Source organism: Drosophila mauritiana, chromosome 2L (genome assembly GCF_004382145.1).
Source record: "Drosophila mauritiana strain mau12 chromosome 2L, ASM438214v1, whole genome shotgun sequence".
Taxonomy (NCBI): Eukaryota; Metazoa; Arthropoda; class Insecta; order Diptera; family Drosophilidae; genus Drosophila; species Drosophila mauritiana.
Genome location: NC_046667.1, coordinates 23,053,051 through 23,079,119, shown reverse-complemented (window position 1 = coordinate 23,079,119; position 26,069 = coordinate 23,053,051). Strand labels below are relative to the sequence as shown.

Sequence of the window (26,069 nt, the reverse complement as noted above, 5' to 3'; positions counted from 1 at the left end):
CAGTCGTCCACAGTATCTACCACAAGGGGTTGCCCCCAGGGGGGTGTCCTTTCGCCTCTCTTGTGGAGCTTGCTGGTAGACGAGCTGCTGGACAGACTGGGGGAGTGGAGAGGTGTCTCCCTAGAGGTAAAGATGGGCGAGGACTTGCCATCGTCACACAACATCACCATCTTCTGCCCCAGGACAGGGGACAAAACAACAAAGTGGATCATGGAATTGATCAAGAAACAGAATGACTTGGACACTGAGAACTGGCGTCTCATATCAAGGAAGAATGAGGGTGGTGGCTCGCTCCTCAGCCTTGGCATTGATGACAACCCATGCGCCAAGATTATCTCTAGTGACCACAAGCTGAGCTTCAGGTTATGAGACATCTCAGTTTGTGGTCTAAAAAAGGCCAAAGCGATCAAATCCGGCACAAGACAAGTCGAGACTCCTCGAATCTACCAGTCTCCGCGGAGAAGGAGAAGCCCAATAAGCTCTCCGAATCCAGCGAGGATCTGGCGGATGATGAGGATCTTGATGCGACCATCATCGAGATGGGGGATCAGACCTCGTTATTCTCTCAGGAGCTAGGCATGGAACTAGACCTGCTGAGTAATGAGGAAGCCATACCGGCGGATGGTGATCTGGGTATCTCCAGATCAGCAATGTAGACGATGGAAACGATCATCTAATGGTCGGAAGTACAGGGATAGCTCAGGTGAACATCCATCGCGCCAAGGCGGCCTCGGCTGTGCTGGCAAGGATGTTCACCAAACAACATCTTGGGCTAGCCCTGGTACAGGAACCCTGGTATAACCAGGGAATAAAAGGAATGTACGTGAAGAGCGCCAAGGTGATTTGGGATCAACGAGTCTCTAGCCCTAGAGCCTGTATCCTGGCATGTAGAAGTATTAATTAGAATTTCTCACGCGGGACTGTGTACCGATCGTGGTAGAAGATGTGGGAGCAGCCAAGAAGACTGTGGTGGCATTGGTATACTTTGCCGGTGACGAGGCGTGCCCACCGCCCGAAATCACTGCACTGGCAGAATACTGCAAGAGGACACACTCACCCATCATCATCGGATGTGATGCAAATGCACATCACGTGATATGGGGCAGCAGCGACGTAAATCAAAGAGGTGAGTCATTCTTAGAATTTATCTTGAATAACAATCTAGAAATCCTAAATGTCGGCAATGTTCCGACATTTGTTACCAGGGTAAGATCTGAGGTTCTGGACATCACACTTTCCAGCAGATCAGTGGCTTCGCATATAAGCGACTGGCACGTATCTCCTGAGGAGTCAATATCAGATCACAGAATTATTCGTTTTAACATAGGGCTAAATCTAGAATGCAGCGAGCGTAGGCGCAATCCCAGGAATACGAACTGGGAAGGGTTTAATGCCTCCTTACTGCGGAATCCAGCTTCTGGGGTAACCGGGAAACTCCGTACCACTCTAGAACTGGAGGCCGCCGTAGAAGATATTAACTCGTGTCTTACTAACGCGTTTAGAGACAACTGCTCCCTTGGTCGAGCCAAGAGGGAAAAAGATGCTCCATGGTGAAACGACCAATTGGAGAAATTACGGAAAGCGACCAGGCGTCTCTTTAACAAATCAAAAAGAGAAGGGAACTGGGATGCCTACCGGAATAAACTGACCATGTATAACCATGAGATCAGGAATGCCAAACGAAGGAACTATAGAACCTTCTGTGAGGCAATAGTAAACACATGTGAAGGCGCAAGACTTCACAGAGCAATCTCCAAAGGAGTGCCAGAATCAAATCAGGTACTACGTACGGAGGATAACTCATATACTATAGGAAGTAAGGAGAAACTTGAGCTACTAGTGGCAACTCACTTTCCGGGAAGCACGCTTCAAACGGATGGGAATACACCGGTAACGGCACAAAGTAGACCGTGTGCTACTGATTGGGCCAAAGCAAAATCAATAGTAACAACGGAGAGATTAAGATGGGCAATTGGTACATTCCAGCCCTACAAATCTCCTGGTCCAGATGGCATTCAGCCAATCCTGCTACAACGAGCGCTAAATCAGCTCGCAGTGCCGATCAGGAAAATACTGATCAGCAGCCTAGCTTTAGGACACATACCTACTGCCTGGAGTATTGCAAAAGTGGTCTTCATTCCAAAAGCTGGAAAGAAAGACATCACTGATCCGAAGTCGTTCAGACCCATCAGCTTGACATCGTTTTTGCTAAAAACGTTGGAAAAGCTAGTGGATGTCAGCATTAGAACCACTCTGCTTGTAGAGCATCCGCTCTAACGGACGCAGCATGCCTACAGGGCGGGCAGATCAACTGATACTGCCCTATATCACCTGGGGCAGGATATATCGCCTTATTGAGGATTCACTTACTCATAAGGAAGTGTCGCTATGTGCCTTCTTAGACTTACAGGGTGCATTCGACCATACCTCCCATGAGGCTGTCAACGCATCCATGGCAAGAAGAGGACTAGATGCAACAACCAGCAGATGGATCAAATCACTACTGGCATCAAGGCGAGCCATGGCCACTATAGGAGGACAGTCGTCCACAGTATCTACCACAAGGGGTTGCCCCCAAGCGTGTGTCTTCTCGCCTCTTTTGTGGAGCTTGCTGGTAGACGAGCTGCTGGACAGACTGACCCGCAGAGGTTTTCCTTGCCAGGGCTATGCTGACGATATCGTCATTATAGCCAGAGGTAAATATGAGGACACACTCTGCGATATCAATGAACTAGGCCTCAATATGACCAGCGAATGGTGCAAGGAAGTACGCCTGAGCCTAAATCCTATCAAAACTGTAATTGTTCCTTTCACAAATAGGTACATGCTACAGAGAATGAAGGCAATAACCCTGTCAGAATGTCGCATAGAGGCCAGCAAAGAAGTTAAGTATCTTGGGATAACCCTCGACTCCAAACTTACCTTCAAAACTCATGTCGATAACACAATTGATAAATGCACCAGAGCATTTTTCACGTGTAGAAACATTAAGTCGTGGGGAACCTCACCACGCATAATAAGATGGCTGTACCTCATGGTTGTCAGACCCATACTTACCTATGGAGTAATAGCCTGGGGTGATAGAGCACGCCTTAACACCACTAAGGTGAAACTTCATAAGCTTCATATTGTTATTGAAATGAAACGGAAAGCCACCCTAATAAGAATTGAAGGAGCAGGAAATGACTGCAACCTTACAAGAAATGATGCTGAAAGCCTAAAAAGGGATATCCCTTTGCTGATGCAACCAGGGGATGAGATGCCAGCTGAGCACAGGTTCGCTCAGAACTTCAGCACTCATCTCAGTAATAAAACCAGTTGGACAACCCTGGGGAAAGTACACCCTATGAAACCACAGACAATAAAGTGGTATACAGACGGATCCCTCACCGATGAGGGAAGTGGGCTGGGGGTTGTAGGCCCCAGGTTAAAATACCACGAATCAATGGGCAGATACACCAGCATTTTTCAAGCTGAAGTCTGTGCTATTGGACGCTGTGCCGAGTTTAATCTGCAAAGGAACTATCGTGGCAAGGACATTGCTATACTGTCTGATAGTCAAGCAGCCATAAAGGCGCTCAGCAAAGCTACGATAACATCTAAGCTAGTAAATGAAGTGGGGACAGCCCTAGACAAACTGGGAGCTGTCAACAAACTCACAATAAGGTGGGTCCCGGGATTGTGTCCCGGGAAATGAGCTAGCGGACAACCTAGCCAGGACTTGGACTTCAGAGAGATCTTTGAGACATGAAGGGGTAGTACAATAGATCAGAATGGGCCGCAGTCGCATAGAAAACCACTTAATAATAATAATAAATAACCCTACCCACTAGCCCAAGCCATAGAAGAAAACATAACTTATCTAGAACTAAGCTCAGCCCTACAAACATTAAAAGAATGTGCTCCAGGACTAAATAGAATCTCTTATCAAATGATCAAAAATAGCTCCCACACACTCATCTCATGACTATCTCATAACGAAGTCAAAAATGCACACCTCCCTCGTCACTCTTGATTTTTCAAGAGCCTTCGATCGAGTAGGTGTGCACTCCATAATCCAGCAATAGCTGGAATGGAAAACGGGCCCCAAAATAATAAAGTACATTAAAAACTTCATGAGTAACAGGAAAATAACTGTCCGCGTCGGTCCGCATACATCAAACCCATTACCCCTATTCAACGGAATCCCCCAAGGTTCACCCATATCCGTGATACTATTCCTCATAGCATTCAATATATTATCCAACATCAAATCCCTACACAAAGAAATTAAATTTAATGCATACGCGGACGACTTCTTCCTTATAATAAATTTCAACAAAAACACAAATACAAACTTCAGCTTAGACAACCTATTTGACGATATAGAAAATTGGTGCTCTTACTCAGGGGATGCCCCTGCTATCCCTATCCAAATGCCAACATCTCCACATATGCAGAGAGCAACACTGCACATGCAGGATAAGCTGCAACAACATCCAAAATTTCTACCGTTACTTCCTTAAAAATTCTAGGAATGACCTTAAACAACAAATACAAATGGAACACACATATAAACTTACTTCTACCCAAACTACACAATAAGCTAAATATATTAAAATGCCTATCTAGTCTTAAATTTAATTGCAACCCGCATACACTAATTAATGTCGCAAAAGCAACGAATTTAGCCAAATTAGAGTATGGTTTGTTTCTGTACGGTCATGCTTCCAAAAGTATTTTAAACAAAATAAAAACACCATTTAACTCCGCAATCCGTCTAGCTCTCGGCGCCTATCGCTCTACCCCAATAAATAACTTACTTTACGAATCAAATACTCCCTCTTCAGAAATGAAGCGAGACCTTCAAATAGCCAAACTATCTCAAAACCTAATCTTCTCCAAAAACACACCAATACATAAGTTCGATAAGCATAAAAAAACTAAAAAGAAAAAAAACACCAATAATAGACCGAACCATCAAGCTTAGCCTAGAACTTAACCTACCCTACAAACTAGTAAAACTCCATAAATACAGGCCATCATGGACCCTCCCCAATATAATAGACACATCACTCAGAATCCATAAGATAGAACAAAAATCTCCAGATCAATACTGAAAATTATACGAACACACAAAGAATAACCTTAAACCACATAATTTCATATTCACTGACGGTTCAAAAATTAATTACACAATATCATTCAAAATTACAACAGAGACAGACGTCTTGAAATACGGAAAACCAAAATTAAAATAATGTGGATTCCTGGCCATTCAGGAATAAAAGGAAATGAACTAGCCGATCAAGCTGCAAAATCAGCTAGCAATATGCCACTTATCCTCACCCCAAACATAAATACCACAGATATAAAAAAACAGCTTAAAGCCGAACTTGCGACAAAAAAGAAAGAAAACATAATTAACTGTAGTCCATGGAACCAATCTATTAACACGAACACCTCACACACATGCGATTACCTCAAACAATCTCACCCAAATTGGACCAGACTCGACCAAATAAAAATAATACGACTTCGACTAGGACACACAAACATAACCCACCCACACTACCTAAATCCCAATTCAATACCAACATGTTCGTTTTGCCAAGGTGATATTTCAATAAGCCACATATTAAACTCATGCCCATCCCTCCTACAAGCCAAACAAGACATTTAACAACACCAACCCTCTAGACCTTCTTAGCAAACCCAATCCAGATAACATACAAAAACTCATACTTTTCCTCAAAAAAACCAAATTATACCACAAAAGTTAAAAACAAAACAGGCAATTGTACATAACAAGCCAGCAATTAGTTAGCAAATTAGATATTAACAAAATTAAAATATAATAACATTGTAAATAAATATAGATGTAAGCCCCGTGGCCAATGCTATACTATCTAAGTTAGTATAGTTTTGTAAACTATTCTATCTATCACAATAAAAAAATAAATAAATAGCCCAAATGACAATTATGATGAACATTTTCACGCTTTTATTATCAAAACTTGACAAATGAACACCTAACAATCGCCATCTGGAATGCTAACGGGCTTTCACGCCAAAATTTTTTTTTATGCGTTGCTTTGTTTATTGAAGCTTCTCATTATGAGACCAATAAGTTTGCAAATCATAAAAATTACTCAACTAACAGTCACTATTGCAACTGATATGAGTTCGTGTGGCCCTAATAATTATCGTTGGGTTGGCATATCATTACGACGAAGTCGGGTTCGGCTAGATAGCCGTGTTAAGTCGCAAGCCTGTTCGGATGGGCTGTCATCTGTCAAGATGAATACCTAGATACGTAAATTTATTTGATTTTGGAATAACATTGTTCTTTAGTATGAGCGAAGGGCAATCTTGTCTCTTGAGGGTAAAAATTACGTGTTTACATTTCTGTTCATTGACTTTTATTCGCTAGTCAGAAAGCCATTTCTCTATATGTGCCAGATAGAGAGCAAGTTGGGCAGTAGCTTGCCATGGACATTAAGAGCGGCTTGCAGTGTCATCGGCAAATGGAGATATTGTTAGCTGCCTCGATGTTGGTATATCGGCTGTATATTGTAGATATAGTGTTGGGCCAAGTACGCTGCCTTGAGGAACCCCAGCTTCTATGATGTGGTCCTCAGACGTAACAGTGCCGCATCTAACTGAAAACACTTTATTGTGCAAGTACGACTTTAAAAGCCCATGGGTGCATTCAGGGAGTGTTGACATAATTTTATTGTGGTTTGCGTACATATATATTTGGAGTACATATTTACATAGAGTACAATCAAAGACACTAGAATAACAAGATGCGTAACGGCCATACAAATTTTTGGCACGCGATTTTTTGGCCGTGGCTCTAGAGGTGGCTCCAGGCTCTCTCGAGTTTTTGTTCGAGAGAGAAAGAGCGGAAAGCGCTACAGCAAACAGCTCTTTTCTACGCATACAGTGATAGCATACAACTGTATGTGTGCACACGTAAGCTCATGTATTGTAAATTTTACAAAATATGCCCTTCACCTTAGTAGTCCGTTGACTTTAAATCTATATTATTTTTTATCAATTGGCACCATGCGAAAAATTCTTGTTTTGCATTGCCTTAACGTTATTAATATTTAAATAAAGCTTAGAAATAGTAATAGCCGAATCTATGTGCATCACAAAATAAATTTCGAAAATGACTTTATAGTAGAATACTTGTCATTTGGGTATTCAGCTTGCGGCGTGAGAAAAATTAATAAGGCAATGATTGTTGAGTGCTTGTGTCCGCACTTCGTGCCTGACGATATGACTTTTGCAACGAACTGTTTTCATATTTTTATTTATTTTATTAATTTTTATTTTCTACTACGTATTATTATTTTTTATGAAATATTATTATTTTTATTATTTATTAATAAAATTATTTTTTTTTATGAAATTAAAAAATAATTATTATTATTATGAAATATTTATTTCTCAATGTTATGTCTTCTTTTTGGAAAATTTATGTTTCAAATTACAGTAGTTATAATAATTTCCTTTGTATTTGCTTTAATTATTTAGTATATGTCGTGGCGAAAATAATGAGTATGCGTGTAGTCGCTGTTTACTTCTTCTCCAAGTTCCCTTTGCTATTATGCGTGTTCCTATTTATGAACACGTGGCGAAAATAATGAATGCGTTTAGTCGCCGTTTACTTCTTCTCCATGTTCCCTTTGCTATTATGCGTGTTCCTATTTATTGTCAATGTGTGAGGATGAATAGATGAATTATCTAGGATTTTGCAAAAACGAGAGCGATAGAGCTGTTGCTGAACGTGGCCACTTGCGCTGCTTGGTTAGAAAGGGAAAACTATATAATGAAAAGGAAATGCCAAAAATTGAGAAGAGACAAAGCAGGCTGCACGAAACGGGAGTGAGGGCATTAATCGTGGAGAAGCCAAAGCAGACGCAAGTGGACTCGTTGACTGCGCACAGCTGCATAAAAATTATATTGTGAAAAGAGTTATGAGCAACGCTGATATGGACGGACGGACGGACGGCGAGGCCCCTGATATTCATAACCCGACATCAGAAGTGGGATCTGTGCCACACCCTGCATTTTCTGAGGATCAGTGGCGTGCAGTAGTGGAAATGCAAAATCGGAATTTTGCTGAACTTGTAAAAATCATGCAAGTGACGCCGGCACGTGAGCAGCAACCTAGTTATGATGTTAAGCTACCCAAATTTAACCCTGATGCTGCATGCGTAGAGGCAGCAAAGTGGTGTTCAACAACCGATATAATTCTAACTGAGCACCCCCTTAAAGGAAGTAAATTGATCATCGCACTAAGTAACTGCATGGAAGGAACTGCATCTCAGTGGCTAACACAAATCTCGTACCAGGGTATGACTTGGAAAGAGTTCCAGGAATTATTTCTGCAGCGCTTTGAAACCGAAGAGACGCCGGCCGCTACGTTTTTAAATTTACTCAACAGCCGCCCGACTGCCGACGAATGTTACGCGGTGTATGCGAGTCGGCTGGTGACGACGCTGACTACAAAGTGGCGGAATATGGAAATAGAAGAAATTGCCGTTACAACTGTTCTTGCGCATATGGCAAACATTGACAGTCGTTTGCAGCGCGTCCTCTTCACATCCAATGTGCATACCAGAAGTAAGCTACAGGCGGAGTTAAAAGCGTTTACGTTCGACAAGAAGCGACATGCTCGAGATGACAACCTTGGACCTGACCAGAAGAACCGTAAGGCATCGCCAGTTGTATGCCACTTCTGTTCAAAGCCGGGACATCGAATTGCTGAATGCCGAAGTAAAATGCGACAAGATAGACAGGCGAAACCGCAGCGTGAAAAATCAAATGTTACGTGCTATCGGTGCGGCCAACCGGGACATTTCTCCAACCAGTGCCCGAAAAACGGAAGTGCAGCCAAACAAGATGTGACTCAACAGAAGACTGTTAACCAATGTTGTGTGATTGAGCCAAAGGGAAGCTTGCATCAACGAGGTGAGATCTATCCAATTTGTTTCGATTCCGGTGCAGAGTGCTCCCTTATTAAAGACGACATTAGCAATAAGTTATCTGGTAAACGTATAAACAATACTGTAATGATAAAAGGCATTGGTGGTGGCAGTGTGTGCAGTACATTGCAAATCTTGAGTGAAGTTACTATAAACGAAAATATTATGGAAATATTATTTCATGTAGTCCCGAACGAGCAAATGAGGAATGATATTCTGATAGGGCGAGAAATACTTAAACAAGGCTTTTATGTAATTTTGACATCCGATAATTTTAAAGTTGTAAAATCAAAAACTGTAAATAATTGTTCCGTTACTGAGCGATCGTTTACTTTGTCCGATATTGACACCGAATTAGTCGACAATGAGAAAGCTGAATTAATTGAGTTACTTGAAAAGCACTCGACTTCATTTACCAACGGGATACCTCATACTCGAGTAAATACAGGCGAAATGAAAATCCGTTTGATTGATCCAACTAAAACTGTTCAGCGCCGACCTTACAGACTTAGCCCCGAAGAGAGAGAAGTAGTGCGAATGTAGGTGAGCGAATTGATAAGATGTAATATTGTTCGCCCAAGTTGCTCCCCCTTTGCTAGCCCCATGTTGCTCGTCAAAAAGAAGAACGGAACCGACCGTCTATGTGTTGATTTTAGAGAGCTAAACTCGAACACGATTTCGGATAAATACCCCTTGCCGCTTATCAGCAATCAAATTGCTAGACTTCGCGGAGCAAATTATTTCACATGCCTGGATATGGCAAGTGGTTTCCACCAAATCCCGATTCACCCTGAATCCGTGGAATATACTGCATTTGTGACCCCAGACGGCCAATTTGAATTTCTTACAATGCCTTTTGGCCTCAAAAATGCGCCATCTGTTTTCCAGCGCGCAGTCATAAATGCACTTGGTGACCTTGCTAACTCTTTTGTAATCGTTTACATGGACGACATAATGGTAGTATCGCCAACCAAGGAATTGGCCGAAAACTTGGCCAAAACGTATGATTTGCGAAAAGGTGTATTATATCGCAAGGTCCAAAGACGAGGTAGAACAAGTTATTTACCAGTTGTACCCAGAGCTTTTAAATGGTCAGTAATTAACCAGGTACACGAGTCGATAATGCATTTAGGGTGGCAAAAGACACTTGATAAAGTGTACCAGTATTATTGGTTCGCTAAAATGAACAAGTATGTTCGAAAATTTGTTTCAAACTGCATAACTTGTAGATCAGTGAAATCATCTTCCGGGAAGGTTCAGGCGGAACTTCATTCCATTCCGAAGACAAGTATACCGTGGCACACCATCCACATAGATATAACGGGTAAATTAAGCGGCAAGAGCGATTTGAAGGAGTATGTCATTGTTCAGATCGATGCCTATACAAAGTTTGTTTATCTGTATCACACCTTAAAGATAGATGCCGAAAGCTGTGTTAATGCTATGAAATCTTCCATATCCTTATTTGGAGTACCAGATCGCATCATCGCCGACCAGGGCAGATGTTTTACTAGCTCTAAGTTTTCAGAGTTTTGCGTATCGCAGAAAGTTGAACTTCACTTGATTGCTACGGGAATGAGCCGTGCAAATGGGCAAGTGGAACGGGTGATGGAAACACTGAAAAATTTGTTGTCAGTGGTAGAATCAAGTCAACGATCGTGGCAGGACGCACTTGGCGAAGTCCAACTTGCACTGAATTGTACAATTTCTCGTGACACTGAGGCAAGTCCGTTAGAAATGTTAATTGGTAAACAGGCTCGACCCCTTGGATTAGTTCCCCCATGTGAGACCGAATGTGAAATAGATTTGGCAACTGTTAGAGCTCATGCGACAGAAAATATGAAATCCTTAGCGTCTTACGACAAATCCCGATTTGATAGCAGTAGGGCAGCCGTTGACAAACACCACGTAGGTGACTATGTGCTATTGAGGAATGAAGAAAGACACCAAACTAAGTTAGATCCGAAATTTAGAGGACCGTTTTTGGTGACTGAAGTATTAGAGGGTGACAGGTATACACTAAAGTCGTTGACGAGTAACCGATCGTTCAAGTATTGCCATGAAGATATACGTAAAATGCCGGATGCAGAAATCCCGAATGAGTTAAACGAGAATGTAGAGCAATAGCTGAAATATAGAAACAGTTGAATGAAAAGAAAAGCCCGCCAATGAGTTCTTTTGTGAACGAGAGATATCCGTCTAGGTGAGACGATGAATTGTGAGTTATCCGTCTATGTGAGACGATGAATTGTGAGTTATCCGTCTAGGTGAGACGATGAATTGTGAGTTATCCGTCTATGTGAGACGATGAATTGTGAGTTATCCGTCTAGGTGAGACGATGAATTGTGAGTTATCCGTCTATGTGAGACGATGAATTGTGAGTTATCCGTCTAGGTGAGACGATGAATTGTGAGTTATCCGTCAGGTGAGACGATGAATTGTGAGTTATCCGTCCAGGAGAGACGATGAGTTTGGATTGAATTAATAATCAAGTGTGTGTGAACTGGCGGAAGATCGATATATAGAAATCGATAAATGATAATGTTAAGATAAGTTGTAAGCTGATGTATTACTGATCAATGGAACTGAATATGAAAATAGAATAAGTTATCCCAGCAACAATGAAATAAAAGCTGTTTTGTTTCTTCACAGAATTAAGATTTAAGAAATACGCCTAATAATGTCAAACTAATGAAATTAAATGTTATTGAATAGTGATGAAAGTATGTGATCTTGATATCTTGGTATTTCGGTATCAAAAGCTTACACGAGGACGTGTAAATGTCAGAATGGCCGTGTCGTGGCGAAAATAATGAGTATGCGTGTAGTCGCTGTTTACTTCTTCTCCAAGTTCCCTTTGCTATTATGCGTGTTCCTATTTATGAACACGTGGCGAAAATAATGAATGCGTTTAGTCGCCGTTTACTTCTTCTCCATGTTCCCTTTGCTATTATGCGTGTTCCTATTTATTGTCAATGTGTGAGGATGAATAGATGAATTATCTAGGATTTTGCAAAAACGAGAGCGATAGAGCTGTTGCTGAACGTGGCCACTTGCGCTGCTTGGTTAGAAAGGGAAAACTATATAATGAAAAGGAAATGCCAAAAATTGAGAAGAGACAAAGCAGGCTGCACGAAACGGGAGTGAGGGCATTAATCGTGGAGAAGCCAAAGCAGACGCAAGTGGACTCGTTGACTGCGCACAGCTGCATAAAAATTATATTGTGAAAAGAGTTATGAGCAACGCTGATATGGACGGACGGACGGACGGCGAGGCCCCTGATATTCATAACCCGACATATACTTATTAAGTCATTTGACTTAATATGATGTATGTAAATGAACCATTTTTATTATTTAAGATGCGCATTATATTCAGCTTGATTTTTTTTTTGGTATATTCCAATTTGATATTTTTAAAAAGCGCGCACTTTTGGGTAGGAAGAATAGCGCGCCAAATTTTTTGTTTTTCCTTTTAATTTATCTTAGCCCGTTTGCTTAAAGTTGACTATACGCAGAGCTCCTCGATTTTTTGATGTTTTCGCATATAATCGAGTTTATATTCAACTAAAATCGTTTTGTTGCATTAGTGAAGTATGGAAATATAAGCGCAAATAGTAATTGCGATAAATAGTGAATAGTGAATAGTGTTTACGTATTTTCGTAATTTTTCGCGCTTATACAACGTGCTGCTGCTTTTCGACAAAGGTTTTATTTATAAATTGTAAGTGAAAAAAACATTTAAATGGCCCATTTGAATGACCTTATGGATATGGCCAAGAAAAAAAGAAGATTCATAAGTGGGAACAAGTGCAGCTTATCCCACTGTCGGAAATCTAGGCGCGATTTCCCCGCTCTTAAATTGTTTAGATTTCCTGAAAGGGATCCAACAATGTTAATAAGATGGGCGGAAAAATGCCAATTTACAGAAGATTTTATGGCGATCTTCTTCATCACTGTTTTTATGCCAAGATCATTTCTCCCCAGATGATACTGGGGTTAAATATTTGAAGAAAGGGACAATTCCAGATCGCAATCTTATAAAATATAAAAGCTGCAATAATGACTATATTAATTTAAATGCTGTAGGATCGCCTCCACGAAAAAGACACCGCCACAGTCCCTCGTTGAAGTTTGTCGGCAGTGCCATAAAAATGCGAAAACTTTAAAAGTGTTTCAAAAAAAATATTTCGCTTTTAAAAAATTGTCAGGTGAGAGACAAGCTCTAATTAAAAATTTGAGGAAAGAAAACTCAAATCTAAAACGAAAATTAGTTAGGTTGGAATCCAAGTCCAAGAAAAACATATATTCTGAAATAGAAAAAATAAATTTAACGGGAAATGAAAAAATATTGGCGAAAATGCTTATTAAGGAAAAAAAGGGCACAAATACAAGATGGAATTATTGCGAAAAATTGTTTGCTCAGAGCATATATTACAGGTCCACATCGACATATACGTTTTTAAGAGACTCGCTAAAATTAAATTTTCCAAGTCCATCATCTTTGCAAAAGTGGAACAGCATCAACAAATTACAGCCCGGAGACAACGAATGTTTGTACTCAGCCCTTAAAGAATCTATTAAAGAAATGAATGCATCTGATAAAGAGTGCATATTGACTTGTGATGAAGTAGCAATTAAAAAAACCGAGCTTACAATGTGTCAGTTGATATTATAGATGGAATAGAGCATTTACTTGATCGATCTAATAAAATCGGAAGCCATATTTGCGTATTTGTTGTTAGGGGTATTTTAAAAAAATGGAAATTTATAATAAACTTTTTCGTGGCCGAAACGAATATAAAAGGCGATTGCTTAAAAAGTCTTATTTATAAAAACATTATTATCAACAACATTGAAAAAATTGGTTTCAAAGTAAGGGGTGTTGTGTGCGATCAAGGAGGTAACAATAGAAAATGTACCTCACTACTTGAAGTCACCAATGAGAAACCTTACTTTACCTTAAATAATAAAAAATATTATATGTTTTATGACATTCCGCATCTTTTCAAGTCTATAAGGAATAATTTTCTGAAAGCTGATTTTGAAACCCCTGACGGACTAGTTGATTTTGATGTCATTCGAGAGGTTTACGAATTAGATCATGGATCAGTAACGAGAATGACTAAATTAACAAGGAGCCACGTTAATCCAACTAGATTTGAGCTAATGCGCGTATGTTTGGCAACTCAGACACTTAGCCACACTGTTGCAGCGGCAATTAAGACTTGTAACCAAAACAAGCAATTACATCGAAATAGTTCCGAAGTTGCAGCTTCTACGGCTGCATTTGTCCAAAAGGTTAATGATTACTTTGATTGCCTGAATAGCAGAGTATTAACTGATAAAAACCCCATGAAATGCGCGCTTCAAGTTAACAATGCAGTTTGGAATAAACTAAAGGAAATGCAGGAATACCTAAAAAGCGTTAAATATCACGGGAATAAAATATATTGTGTTGATGGCTTGATCCAAACTACTGAAGCTATATTTGGACTCGTCGAAGATCTCTTTAAGGATCACGCAGACCACTTTTTCTTTTTAACTAGTAGAGTTAACCCGGATCCCCTTGAAAATATAATTGCGTGCGTTCGAGCAAAAGGTGGTAACTGCAGAAATCCTTCAGTTAACGAATTTAATATAATAATTGCCAAGTTCATATCTCTACACAATTTTAAATTTTCACAAAAGTCGAAATGCGAATCAGATGATGATGTTATGTTGCCAATAGAGTTCGATTCGATAATATATCAGCCTTTCATTGAAAAAAAAGAAATACAGCAACAAGAATACTCTGTATCATTTTCCAAAATTCTGCAAGACAATGAGAGGTACTTTGACCAAAATATAGATAACTTTTTGTGCAATGATGTACCCATTGAATTAACTTCCAGTAGATATTTTGTTGGAGATATTGCTAAAGGATCCAGTTGCGATAAATGCAGATCGGTAATTTTAAAAGAAACCGAGCATTTAACAGCTCTATCAGAGCTTTTCATACATGAGAAAATCTACTCAATAGACTCGGACTTCGGGAAATTAAAGGCACCATCTGATTTATTTTTTAATATTTGCAAAATACACATTAAAGTTTTCGAAAATATTTTTAAAAATAATAAAAAACAAATGTGTATAAAAAAATGTATTGTTGAGCAATGCATTAAGTGCACAAATGAAAGTAGTGCCTTCTCATTATGGTTTTATGAAAATAATGAATGTTATGCACATAGAACAGATTTGTTAAACAAACTTATAAAAGTTTTGCTTTTTAAGCATTGCAAGTGGACTGTGATGATAGCTGATAAACAAAAAAGCAAGCTAAGCTCAGCATTCTATCTCATAAATAAAAAAATAAGCTATATTTAAATAATTGGCGACTGAAAACTGGACGCAAAATATATAAAAAAAAAACAATAGTTAGAAAAATAACTTAATTGGGGAACATGGAAATGTTTTAATGTTATACATTAAAATATTTCAAGTCGACTCGAAGGCCTAATTGATACAATTGTTATGGCCTCCCCGTGGTGTTCCCTAGGTACCGAATATTACATATATTACAAATAATTAATTAACATAACATAATATAAATAAAATAAAAATAAAATAAAAATATGTAAACGGTAGCTAATTCGAGCGGCGATTTTAACAAACGAATTTAAAAAACTTTAAAATTATAATAGTCAGGGAATTTTTATTTTATTTCATCATATTGCTACGAAATTGGCCACAACTCCAAATATGTAAATTCGTTTCTTCGATCAGAATTGATTTCGGCCCGAAAATCGTCTTCTAGCACAACACGCACACATATACGCGTTCTCGTCTCTTGTCTTACTCACACAAGCAAGCAAATTCTATTTTTAGATTTCTTACGCTCTCAGCGTGAGCGAGCGGAAAGAGAGCAAATTTGGCCTTCACCAAAAAAGTGGCTGCATAGTGCCAAACGAATGTATGGCCGTTACGCATCTTGTTATTCTAGTGTCTTTGGTACAATGTACTCAGAATACTTGCATAAATCAATAACATAATTACATACGAATTGGCAGTGCTAGCATAAACAATAATGTTCAAGTGGAAGCGTCATATGATCGCCCGCTTCTGAAGCACACTGCACAAATGCATGGTCAGCATTCCCTAACCAAATGCCGATGTATACATACTGTGCACACATAGCATTTTTGCTCAACATATATAGTAGCCGCTTCTCCACCGACTTCACCAGGCAGCGAAGGCGCAATTCATAGCCTAAGAAGAATATTGTATTAGCTTTAAGAATCAGTCGAGTTTTACCACTGACACGAGTCTAACTATAAAAAAAACGGAGCTATGCTCCATAAAGAAACATTCAAAGGATTTTCAATATTATATGGCGACCGTGACAGGACCAGGATGTAAGGCCTAAGGACAAATGGCCTAAGGACTACAAAGGATTAGGGACTACTAAAATCACTATCAAATCAAAAATTGTATTGGACTGGACTGGAGATACGGATGGAAAGCAAATTTCTGAGTGAGTAGAGTGAGGCAATGAGAAACAAGCGCGGCGGTGTGCGGCAACAGTTAAAAACGAGAATAGCTCACCTAAAATGGCTATTATATTCTCATACGCCACCACCAGCCTGGTCAACTGCTCGCAAACTACAAGCAGATCTTGATTTCTTACAAATATAATTAAAAAAAGAGCCAATAAAAACCCAAAGCCCAACTCTCATTCATCAAAACCACAAATAATACAAAAATTAAATCTGCAACACCACAACCCAGAGCCAGCATACCAGTTTACAAGGAACAATGCCCGTTGGATTGTGAGGCACCATGGAGCGCCTATTGCAAGTACACTTGCAAACATTGTAAGGACATCAACCAGCAGAAGGAAGGATGTGCGACAACCAGCACCGGCACCGCTTATAATCAAAAAAAAAAAAAAAAATTCTTTAAACAAAGAACTAATAAAATCCAAAATAAAAATACTAATAGTAATACCATTTTTAGCGTAAATGTCAATAGTGACAAACAGAATATATAATGAAGAAATTTACGAAAAAACTGAAGAAATCTTAAAACCCCAAATGGACTCAATTGATACAAAAACAGTGGATTCCACTGCCAATGTAATAAACATAGTGGAGATAGAGTCAAACAATCTAAGCTATATAACAATACTCTTGTTAGCAATTTTTATACTAATGATAATACATGCACTCATAAAAGTGTACAAACTCCACAATAAATGTTTAAAGAAACGCTATAATAGCAGGGCCAATGGCCTAGAAACAATTTAATTTTTTCATATGAGGTCAATAATAAAATAAAAATAATAATACAATCAAAAAAAAAAAAAAAAATCTTCTAAATGCTTAAAAATGTCTCAAATAAATTATAGTTTGGCAAAATTTAACAGCCATCTTAAATGAAATAAAAGAAAAATTTGACAAGTCATATAAATGTTTGTCTCAGAATAGAACAATCCAAAAACAAACTGCTAGTAAGCATATAAGCATTCTGGTAGAGTCATTTAATCAGGCTAGATCCCGTTTACATGACCAAAGAGGGAAACTAGACAAAAAACAGTGGACAACAGCGTCCAAATTTTTGATTAGACTAAGAAGTAATCTAATAAATATCAAAGAAAGGTTCGATCTAAACATATCGATACCAACAATTCTTAATTCCCCTCTGACTCTAAGTGAAGTAGAAGCAGAATCACTTAATGATTCTGACTCGGAACTAGAAATCAAAGAAGAAGATCTGAACGATCTAACAATACCAGCAATGTTGCAATTGCCAGAAGATTCAGGAAATAAAGAATATCAGGAAATAAAATTAAGCAACATGACATGACAACGTGATAATTCAGCCGCCATCAGGGCCTACATAAGGGAAGTGTCGAGCGCAGTACCGGAGTTTGATGGACAAAAAATCCATCTTCAGAGGTTTATTATGGCCATAAAATTAGTAGACCTTGCAAAAGGACCATTTAAGGACATTTCAGTAGAAGTAATAAAATCAAAATTGATTGGCACTACTCTGAACTTGGTACTGAGCGAATCTACAATTGAAGCAATAATTAATAAACTGCAAACTTCAATTGTTGGGGAAACATCCCAAAACATCAAGGCAAAATTATCCACTGTACAGCAAAGAGGCAAAACAGCTACACAGTTCACAACCGAACTTGATAATTTCCGTAAGCTCTTAGAAGCATCGTATATCGGTGAAGGTGTACAAAGTGAGCAAGCCAATAGATTGAGTACTAGGGATGCCATCGATGTTATGATCAAAAAGACCGAACACGAAGGTGTGAAAACTGTGCTAGAAGCAGGTACGTGCACAACTATGGATGCTTCCATATGTGCGTGCATAAGAACTAGCTTCAGAGTAACCGGAAATGTGAATCATGTAATGTATTCAAAGAGAGGTTACTCTAACTTTAACTATAGAGGCCAAGGTTATAATATAAGGTAATGGTCGTGGCAGAGGCCATTACAATAACCGATACAATAACAACTACGGCAATAACGGTAACGAAAATAATGGTAACAATTATAGAGGCCGTGGCTACTCAAATAGAGGAAGCCGATGACATTATAATAACAATAATAATGCTGATGTGAGAGTAACCCAAAATAGTTCGGGAAACTCGCAACAACCCTCAGATACAAGGCAATAAATAAAGCTCATGTGCATTCAATCAATCTAAGTATAAATATATTCCTTACAATTGACCATGTGGCAACAGGAAAATATAATAAATATTCAAGGCACATGCCAAGAGATTATTGAATCCAACGGCTTAACCTCAATAGAGCTACAAACAGATAAATATATAATTCCTCACAATTTTCATATTGTTAATTTGCATTGATTTTATAAAAAAATTGAATTGCCAATTAGACTTCAAACCAAAAGAAGATTGATTTATAATTAGACCCAATAATTTAAAATTTCCGATTTATGTTCCAATAACATACAACTCTGGTAATAATATTCTATTAGAGATCACAAGTTGTCCGAAAAATCAATATAACTTCAATTGAAGATACAAATTTATTGATTCCAAGCCAAGAATAGAAACAGGTATTTATGTAGCGAATACCAAATGTCCGAATATTAAATACGCATCATACTCATAAACGAAGTAGATGCAAACAACTTAAAATACGAGCCATTTTCAAACTATGATGTGGTTCAACAAAATAAATAATAAAATAATAATAAAAAATTTCCCACCGCAATTCAAAACCCAGCTGAAAATGCTTTGTAGTAAATACACTGATATATTTGGTCTGACAACGGAACCAATATCGGCTAATAATTTATACAAACAAAGATAAAGATTGAAAGATAATGAGCCAGTACAAAAAAAAAAAAAAAAAAAAAAGACGAAATTCAAGAACAAGTACAAAAATTGATCAATGATAAAATAGTCGAACCATCAGTATCGGAATACAATAGTCCATTACTATTAGTACCGAAAAAATCTCTTCAAGGCTCAGATGAAAAGAAATGGCGATTAGTAATTGACTATCGTCAAATCAATAAAAAAAATGTTGTCTGATAATTTTCCACTCCATAGAATTGAGGACATTTTGGATCAACTAGGTCGAGCCAAATATTTTTCATCACTTAACTTGATGTAAGGTTTTCACCAAATTGAACTTGAGAAGAGTTCAAGAGATATAACTTCGTTTTCAAAACAAACGGTTCATATCGTATTACGTGATTTCCATTTGGACTAAAAATAGCGCCGAATATTTTTCAAAGAATGATGACTATTGCATTTTAAGGCCTTGAGCCAACGCAAGAATTTATCTATATGGATGATTTAATAGTAATAGGTTTGTAACGAACTGATTTTCTTATTTAGCTCGCTACGGATTGCAGCGGCTAGCTCAGAGAGTTTGTGCGTTCGTCCCGACAAATTTATGATTTGTGTGATTGCCCGACCAAGGAAAAGCAATGGGTTCTTAATATAGTCGTTTATTCTGCTGTTTCTTATATTATTTCTTTGGAGATCTCACTACTCCTGCGGCGTTTTTCCTGCAACGCCTTGCCTCCGTGGTACTGCTTGCTCCTTGACGTGGACGACGAGTCGGCCCGGCCGGGACCAGGACGTTATGGGGCACGGTGTATCGTCCTTGGGCGAGGCAACGTTCGTCCTGGGACCACCTTTGCCGACCACTGACTCCACTGTCCTTCTCGAACCCGCTACGTCGCAGTTGTCTCCTCTGGAAGACCACCCACCGGTCGGTCTGAGTTTAGGATGTTATGGGGTAGGGTGTATCGTCCTTGGGCGAGGCAACGCTCGTCCTGGGACCACCTGTACCGACCACTGACTCCACTGACCCTTACGGACACGTCAGGTTCTTGCCTTCCCTTCTGAAGGTCCTTCTGCCGGCCGAAACGGATTTAGGATGTTATGGTGCAGTGTCGCCATCAGTCAAAGTTCTTGTTTGATTTACATGTTTATCTTTATCGGCTTGTGTCTGAGTGTGCTGAATAAATTATACAACAAATATTCCAACATTCATGCACATACACATATCTAAATTTTGTTGTTTGTTGTCCCCAAAGCCGCCTTTTTGGTCAAATTGAGTTGTGTTAAGTTTCACACATAAACGATACGAGCAACAGCTGCTTTATATGCATGGCCAACACTAGAAATCAACTTGGCCAAATACAACTCCCGCCCTGTTATTAAAAGCCACAAAATGCAAAAATGTTATTAAGTAAGTTTCTCGGAAATCCAAACTGTACACACAGCTCCATCTCCATAAAGAACGACCTTTAAAGGTATTTTTACTCAAACTATTCCCCACTTCAAACTGTCGGCTCAATTTCGCCCCAATTGAAAGGGGGGAAAACGTAATTAGAACCGCAGCTGCTATTTACTCAATTTAAATAAACAATATGTATACATATTTGTAAATTTTTAAATTACTAATGTCTTATGTCTTCTTTCTCCTTACTTTTCAGGTATGTACTCCTTGGGCGAGGCAACGCTCGTCCTGGGACCACCTTTGCTGGCCACTGACTCCACTGAAACTTGCGACACTCCAGATCCTTCTCCTCCACTCCCAGGATCTCCAATTGCTTGTGGTGATCGTCCTTCCGCGTCCTTCGGGCTTCTTGCCGCCCGATGCTTGCACTGCTCCTTTCCTTCTGACTTGACCGCGCGTTCACACTTCCGAGATCCTTCCGTTAACACTCCCACGCTCGGCCTTCTTCCGTACGCAATCTCGCTGTCTCACTAACTGTCTCCTACTCCTCCGCCTTCAGACCCCGTTCCGACTGCGCGCTGACCGCGCGACTAGCGCCGGTACTCTCCTCGACTATACTCGCTTACGTACTCCTCACGTGTTGAGACTGACTGCCTCGAGCTGCACTTGCGCCGTCCTTTTATAGGCCGCGGGGATCCCGTTATTTCCCCTTTTGGGCACGGCCCGCTCGAGTACAAGGTCCAACAGTTGTACCGTTAGTTCACGATGCGTCCTTTTTGTGCACGCACCGTTACCGTTCGACCCCTGTGCCCTTGGCCCGCTCGAGTCCAAGACCTAACTGGGTACCGTTAATTCACGGTCTCTCCGCTTTGCCCTGGCCGCCTTGCATCGTGGCTTTTGCTGCGCCACTCCCCTACACGAGATTTGTGGGGAGTTTTAAGACTCCTCACAGGTTGTTCCGAAAACCATATGATTAAAAACTTATCAGATGTTTTTGACAAATGCAAGAAATACAATCTAAAACTACATCCAGAGAAATTTGCATTCTTTATGCGTGAAGTCAGCTTTTTGAGACATAAATGCACAGATAGAGGAATACTGCCAAATGACAAGAAGTATGATGCCATCAAAAATTACCCAGTACCTCATGATGCAGATAGCGCAAGGCATTTCGTTGCATTTTGTAACTATTCACGGCACATAACTAGATTATGTAAAAAGAATGTTCCTTTTGAATGGACAGAAGACTGTCAGAAATCATTTTTACACTTAAAAACAAAACTGATGGAACCTACTCTCTTACAATAGCCCGATTTTAGCAAAGAATTTTGTATTACAACAGATGCTAGCAAAATGGCATGTGGCGCAGTCAAGTCCGCAATGGCCACCAACTTCCAGTTTCATACGCATCAAGATCATTTACTAAGGGCGAGAGAAATAAAAGTACTACTGAGCAGGAATTAGCAGCAATACATTGGGCAAAAACCCAGTTCAGACACTATATCTATGGTACACATTTTACAGTCAAAACTGATCATAGACCACTAACCTTTTTATTTTCAATGACTAATCCTGGCTCAAAATTGACTCGTATGAGACTTGAATTGGAGGAAAATAATTTTACAGTATAGAGTAAGTGAGGGGTAAAGACAACTATGTAGCTGATGCGTTATCAAGAATAACCATCAAAGAATTGAAAGATATAACCGGAAATATTAAGAATGATTTTAAATTTCAATATTACAAGATTACAAAGTAGACAAAAATCCTGCGCAGAAGAAACAAACAAATCTGAATTGCATACTCAATCAATAAAAAAGCTTCAATGCCCAACGTTTACCAAGTCATCAATATGGACGAGGTACGTAAAGTAGTGACCTTGCAAGTTAAACATGGAAAAAAGATTACTGCAAGATATGATATCGATGATTTATATACAAATGGAGTTCTTGATTTAGATCAATTTTTCCAAAGGCAGGCCGGTATATATAAAATCAATCATCTAAAAATGGAACCGTAAGAAAATATCTTTGAATACTTTTCAATAGATAATTTTAAGCAAAAGGGCAATAAAATTATAACAACATTAAGAGTAGCGCTACTCGACCCGGTGACCTTAATAAACAACGAAAAACAAAAAGAAGCAATTTTGTCTACACTACATGATGATCCATTACAAGGAGGTCATACAGGCATTGCAAAAACCAAAAAGACACCAATGACTTTAACTGAAACCCCTGATCATGCTTTCGGCAGAGTGATAGTGGACACTATAGGTCCTCTACCGAAGTCGGAAAATGGCAACGAATATGCAGCCACTCTCATTTGTAAATTAACTTAATATTTAGTTGCAATACCCATACCGAATTAAAGCGCAACAACAGTCGCTAAAGCAATTTTCGAATCTTTTATTCTTACTTATGGCCCAATAAAGACGTTCATTACGGACATGGGTACAGAGTATACGATTTCAATCATTACAGACCTTTGAAAATACCTAAAAATTAAAAGTATAACGTCTACCGCTCACCACCATCAAACAGTAGGTGTAGTCGAAAGAAGGCATAGAACTCTAAATGAATACATACGATCTTACATATCGGTTGATAAAACTGATTGGAATGTATGGCTTCATTATTTCGTCTATTGTTTTAATACAACCCCTTCTATGGTACGTAATTATTGTCCATATGAACTTGTATTTGGTAGAACAAATTATTTACCCAGAAATTTCACTAATATAACTAGCATAAAACCAATATACAATATATTTGCTTATGCTTAGGAAAGTAAATATAGATTAGAAGTAGCATATAAAAGAGCTAGAACTATGCTTGAAGAGCATAAAAGAAAAAATAAGGAAAATTATGACTTACAAACAAAAAATATAGAAATAACAGTAGGAGATAAAGTTCTATTAAGAAATGAAATAGGTCATAAATTAGATTTTAAATAAACGGGACCCTATAAGGTAGAAAAGATAGAAGACAGAGACTTACATATCGGTTGATAAAACTGATTGGAATGTATGGCTTCATTATTTCGTCTATTGTTTTAATACAACCCCTTCTATGGTACGTAATTATTGTCCATATGAACTTGTATTTGGTAGAACAAATTATTTACCCAGAAATTTCACTAATATAACTAGCATAAAACCAATATACAATATAGATGCTTATGCTAAGGAAAGTAAATATAGATTAGAAGTAGCATATAAAAGAGCTAGAACTATGCTTGAAGAGCATAAATGAAAAAATAAGGAAAATTATGATTTACAAACAAAAAATATAGAAATAACAGTAGGAGATAAAGTTCTATTAAGAAATGAAATAGGTCATAAATTAGATTTTAAATATACGGGACCCTATATGGTAGAAAAGATAGAAGACAGAGACTTACATATCGGTTGATAAAACTGATTGGAATGTATGGCTTCATTATTTCGTCTATTGTTTTAATACAACCCCTTCTATGGTACGTAATTATTGTCCATATGAACTTGTATTTGGTAGAACAAATTATTTACCCAGAAATTTCACTAATATAACTAGCATAAAACCAATATACAATATAGATGCTTATGCTAAGGAAAGTAAATATAGATTAGAAGTAGCATATAAAAGAGCTAGAACTATGCTTGAAGAGCATAAATGAAAAAATAAGGAAAATTATGATTTACAAACAAAAAATATAGAAATAACAGTAGGAGATAAAGTTCTATCAAGAAATGAAATAGGTCATAAATTAGATTTTAAATAAACGGGACCCTATAAGGTAGAAAAGATAGAAGACAGAGACAACATAACAATATCAAATAATAAAAATTAAAAACTAATAGTACTTTATGTTTATGTATGATCGATTAAATGTTTTTTATTCATGATTTACATCATGATTTAATACAAAAAGCATTATAATAATGGAAAAATACAATTTAAGATGTCACAAAGAAAAAAAAATAAAAGAAATAAATAAAAAAAAAATAATAATAATAATAGAATAAAATAACAATAATAGAATAAAATAACTGCACTATGTTACGTTATTTTTTAAAAGGAGGGAGATGTGGTATGCGTACATATATATTTAGAGTACATATTTATTATTATTATTATTATTATTATTATTAAGTTGGTTTCTATGTGTACTGCGACCCAGTAGGATCTATTGTACTAACCCTTCATGACTCAATGATCTCCCTGAAGTCCAATGCGTTGTATAAAAGCCAGAATATTGGGGTTCAGGGCTGCAATTGTTTCCCGTGGGACTACATACATGCCCAGGAGTCTGTTCCTCCTGATGGAAAGCGCCGTGCAGTCACATATAATATGTGCAGAGCTCTCCTCCTCCATGCAACAGAAGCGACAGAGTTCACTGTCTGCAATGCCAATCTTATGCAAATGACTGCGAGTCGGCAGTGCCCCGTAAGAAGGTCAGTTAAAATGCGCACGGTGTTTTTCCCGTGTGTCATTAAGGTCTTGAATCTTTTGTGGTTATATTCATGAAGGAGAATCTTAGACTGCCAAAGTCCTGGTAGGTGTTCCCAGAAGGACAGACGTTTTTCTTCCTCTATTGTCTTAAGTAAGCCCAGTACTCTGTGGTGACCAACACCACAGAATGGTTCGGGCCCAATTAGAGGGTTCTCTGCCCCTTTCCTGGTTAGGTTGTCCGCTAGCTCATTTTCCGGGATGTTGTTGTGTCCCGGGACCCACCTTATTGTGAGTTTGTTGACAGCTCCCAGTTTGTCTAGGGCTGTCCTCACTTCATTTACTAGGTTAGATGTTATCTTAGCGTTGCTGAGCGCCTTTATGGCTGCTTGACTATCAGACAATGTCCTTGCCCCGATAGTTCGTTTGCAGATTAAACTCGGCACAGCGTCCAATAGCACAGACTTCAGCTTGAAAAATGCTGGTGTATCTGCCCATTGATTCGTGGTATTTTAACCTGGGGCCTACAACCCCCAGCCCACTTCCCTCGTCTGTGAGGGATCCGTCTGTATACCACTTTATTATTTGTGGTTTCATAGGGTGTACTTTCCCCAGGGTTGTCCAACTGTTTTTATTACTGAGATGAGTGTTGAAGTTCTGAGCGAACCTGTGCTCAGCTGGCATCTCATCCCTTGGTTGCATCAGCAAAGGGATATCCCATTTTAGGCTTTCAGCATCCTTTCTTGTGAGGTTGCAGTCATTTCCTGCTCCCTCAATTCTTATTAGGGTGGCTTTCCGTTTCATTTCAATGACGATTAGTACTTCTAGGGCTGCAGTGGGACAGATACGCATTGATCCTGTCATGCATATGCAGGCCATTCTTTGCAGCTTATGAAGTTTCACCTTAGTGGTGCTAAGGCGTGCTCTATCACCCCAGG

General features: G+C 38.8%; 1 long non-coding RNA gene across 1 annotated transcript; it reads left to right on the top strand.

Moving 5' to 3' along the window:
* The first annotated feature begins 15,931 nt into the window (after positions 1–15,931).
* Positions 15,932–16,949, top strand: LOC117150738. Its single transcript, XR_004460778.1, has 2 exons — positions 15,932–16,240; positions 16,333–16,949. It is a non-coding gene; the product is annotated as an uncharacterized LOC117150738 (long non-coding RNA).
* The last annotated feature ends 9,120 nt before the right edge of the window (positions 16,950–26,069 follow it).